Genomic DNA, 4,044 nt, shown 5'->3' on the forward strand with positions numbered 1-4,044 from the left:
ATCCAATCCCATTCTGCTGCCTGGGTTGCTTGGCATGGAACAGGCTTTAGCCTGCCTCTTCTTCAGTGGCAACATCTAGGTAGGAAAGGTCCAATTCAAGAAACCGTATGGAAAGCAGCAGTCCTATTTACAAATGGTAGTATCTGTGTAGGGGTACTCTTTGTTACTAGTACTGCTACTCGACGCAGTTTTGATGTTACATTTGTAAAGAATATCACCACTAAATTTGCGGTTTATGTTTTTAATCCTTATGTCTTTATGGCAGCTAAGAAGGACCAGCTCCAGGTAAACAATACCCAGCTGACATGTAAATCTTGTCAATTCTGTCACTATATTAATCATAGCACAGTGCTAACACATCTCTACTTTGATAATTCTGGGTCACATACTTGGGGTATGGATTCCTGTTAATCCATCTGAGCCTTGGGCCGCCACCCCTGCTCTGCTTTACACTTCATGAAACATCTTCTTTTTTTTTTTTTTTTTTGAGACGGAGTCTCACTCTGTCACCCAGGTTGGAGTGCAGTGGCCAGATCTCAGCTCACGGCAAGCTCCACTTCCCCAGGTTCACGCCATTCTCCTGCCTCAGCCTCCCGATAGCTGGGACTACAGGAGCCCACCACCTCGCCCAGCTAGTTTTTTGTATTTTTTTTTTTTTAAGAGTTGACAATTTTATTTTCACATTTCCCAATATAAATGAAAACTGCATCTTTTTTGTCCTACTTCTCCCCTCCAAAACTATTCTCTTTGATAGGACAGGGGAGCAAGTCTTCCCTATGCTATTTAGAAAACTCAGTATTACAGCAGCATGATCTCCTGGTGAAGCAGAACATGTAATATAAAACTGATACAATGAGGCCTCCCCTCTATCCTTATCTGTCTGGTCGAGTCATTCCAGGCCGAGTGGGCACCATCATGGGACGGGCAGGAGGTCTCATCATTGGGGGCCCAGGAATCATTGGCATGTGGCCTCCCATGGGCAGCCTCATTCCAGGAGCAGGTCCCACTGGCATCATCCCAGGAGGAGGAGGGCCCATCATTGGCATCATGGGAGGGCCCCCCATATGGGGTGCTGGCATCATACCAGGGTGAGGAGGACCTGGAAGGCTGGGGGGAGGTGGTATCATCGCCCCTGCAGGAGGAGGAGCAGAGAATGGAGTAGGAGGTATCTTTCCTTGTTGAAATGCAGCCGTTGTTTTGTCAATCAGGCTCTGAGCCTGCTCTTCCATCCATTTCTGATAATAGTCTTTCACATTCTCTTTGTGTTTCCTTCCATTGCAGTGTGTCTTTCTCACAGATGGAGAGTCATGGGTGAGGTATGTATCGCAGTAGTCACAATAAAACTTGGGCATGTTGCTCTGCAGGCCGTTGGCCACTCCGTTGTTTTTTGTATTTTTTAGTAGAGATGGGGTTTCACCGGGTTAGCCAGGATGGTCTTGATCTCCTGACCTCGTGATCCGCCTGTCATGAAACTTCTTCTAACTCAGCTTACTCATTGTATCCGTAAAGCCTTAGGCATGATAATTTTTGATATTATTTCCTCGGTCACACTAATAACTTCTGTAGTAATCTCTGTAGCTTTGCGTAGTTCTGTTCAAACAGTTCAGTACATAGAGAACTAGACTTGTACCGCCAACAAAACATGGCAATTTCAGAGTACAATTAACACTGAGTTACAAACCGAAGTGGCAATGTTGAAATCCATGGTTCTATGGTTAGGGGAACAAGTACGAAGCTTACAATTGCAACAACAATGGTGCTGTCATTTTAATCACACTCATATTTGTGTAACCAACTTAGAATATAAGCAAAGTGAGTATCTATGGGACCTTGTGACAGCCCATTTGCAGGGAGCTTTCACATCCAATATCGCCTTTGATATTGGTGAATTACAAAGCAAAATTCTTGATTTAAATAAGCAAACTCTAGAATTTCAGCCTTCTTTAGAAGCATGGACCGAATTCCAGCGAGGTGTGGAGAGCCTCAACCCTTGGACCTATCTAAAGTGCCACATTAACTTCTCATATATTGTTCTGGGAATAATGCTGTTCTGTCCTTGTTTGCTTTTCATACTCTGTAAAATTGGATGGACTGCCAATCACAAAATGAGAGCTGCCCAACCTGGCCTTACATTCATTCAAGTAATGCAAAAATAGAAAGGGGGAGATGTTGGGAGCTTAAAGCCTGAGGGTTGTGACCAACTCAGCATTCCACTGGAGGCTATATGATCAAACAGCAAACTGTTTATCATGAATGCAGGACGTGGGCAAACTCACATCTGCGCCCACAGAAGGTATGCTGAGGGCAATCACTCCATGGCACTATGCTTCTTGAGGTTATCTACTGGAACATCTGGAGCCTACTGTCCAACGAAAGCAGACATGCAGCCGGGCACAGTGGCTCACGCCTGTCATCCCAGCACTTTGGGAGGCTGCGGTGGGTGGATCACGAGGTCAGGAGATCAAGACCATCCTGGCTAACATGGTGAAACCCCATCTCTACTAAAAAAGACAAAAAAATTAGCCGGGTGTGGTGGTGGGCACCTGTAGTCCCAGCTACTCGTGAGGCTGAGGCAGGAGAATGGTGTGAACCCAGGAGGCGGAACTTGCAGTGAGCCGAGATCGCACCACTGCACTGAGGTAGGTGGATCACCTGAGGTCAGGAGCTCAAGACCAGCCTGGCCAACATGGTGAAACCCTGTCTCTACTAAAAATACAAAAATTACCTGGGCATGGTGGTGTATACCTGTAATCCCAGTTACTTTGGAGGCTTAGGCAGGAGAATCATCAAAACCCAGGAGGTGGAGGTTGCAGTGAGCTGAGATCACACCACTGCACTTCAGCCTGGGCAACAGGGCAAGACTGGGCAACAGAGTGAGACTCCATCTCAAAAAAAAAAAAAAAAGGAAAAAGAAAACAGACATGCAGGCCTGCACTAAATCATGCAGCTGGCTGACAATCACCCCCTACTCTCCATTTCCTTTACTCAATAGATACAAAGGGCTCTAGAAGCTCAGGGCCCTTGTTCACTGGAAGCAAGGAGCCCCCTGACCCCTTCTTTAAAAACAGATCTTTTTATCTTTGTCTTTATTCCTGTGTTCATCCTCCTTTGTTCAGTTCACCAGGGTCCATGTCAGAAGATAAAAAGCACTATTACATGAGCTTTTCCACCTTTTCATTGTCTATCCATTTATTCACATTTTCATTTATTCTCAGAGAAGGAACTGTTTTAATTCCTCTTAAATGTTTTCATGTAAGTGTTCTTTTTAAAGTTTTCTGCACTTTGCTTTCTACATTATATCCTTTTTTATTTTCTTTTAAAAATAGTTTCTAAATAAAATACCTACCAATTCTAAATAAGATAATATGGAGCTATTTTCTTTGTAAAGCCAAACTCCTAACATTAGTTCTTTGGTCACTGGTTACATCTTCTCTTTCACAGAAGATGTGAGCATGCTGAAGAAAGACTCCACAAATTTGAAGATAGAACTTTTGAAAAATATCAACTCTGAGGGGACTAAAGGAAAAAGAATGAAGACCAAACAGAACTTAAAGGACCTGTAGTACACCATGCATCAGATCAACTACACATTATGGAAAGTGGAGAAAGATAAGAGAGAAATAAAGGGGAAGAAGTAAAATGTGAAGAAATATTAAGCAAAACTTTCCAAATTTGATGAAACACATGAATCTTTAAATCCAAGAAGCTCAACAAACTCAAAGTAAGAGAAACTCAGTCAGGCACGGTGGCAGGTACCTGTAATCCCAGCTACTTGGGAGGCCAAGGCAGGAGAATCACTTGAACCTGGGAAGGAGAGGTTGCAGTAAACTGAGATTGCACCATTGCACTCAAGCCTAGGCAACAAGAGCAAAACTTCATCTCAAAAAAAAATTTTTTTTTTTTTAAAAAGAGAGAAACTCAGGCCCACAGTGAATCACATTATCATCAAAATGTCCAATGGCAAAGACAAAGAGTGCTGAAAGAAGTGATTCCTTACATAAAGGGATTCTCAATACTATTAATAACAAATATATCATCAGAAAT

General features: G+C 43.2%; 1 pseudogene across 1 annotated transcript; it reads right to left on the reverse strand.

The window, feature by feature from the left end:
• Positions 1–645: 645 nt before the first annotated feature.
• On the reverse strand, positions 646–1,376 carry LOC111530282 (annotated as a pseudogene). The gene has a single exon (XR_002727758.3). The product of XR_002727758.3 is annotated as a U1 small nuclear ribonucleoprotein C pseudogene (transcript).
• Between the last annotated feature and the right edge of the window lie 2,668 nt (positions 1,377–4,044).

Source organism: Piliocolobus tephrosceles, chromosome 21, assembly GCF_002776525.5.
Source record: "Piliocolobus tephrosceles isolate RC106 chromosome 21, ASM277652v3, whole genome shotgun sequence".
Lineage (NCBI taxonomy): Eukaryota > Metazoa > Chordata > Mammalia > Primates > Cercopithecidae > Piliocolobus > Piliocolobus tephrosceles.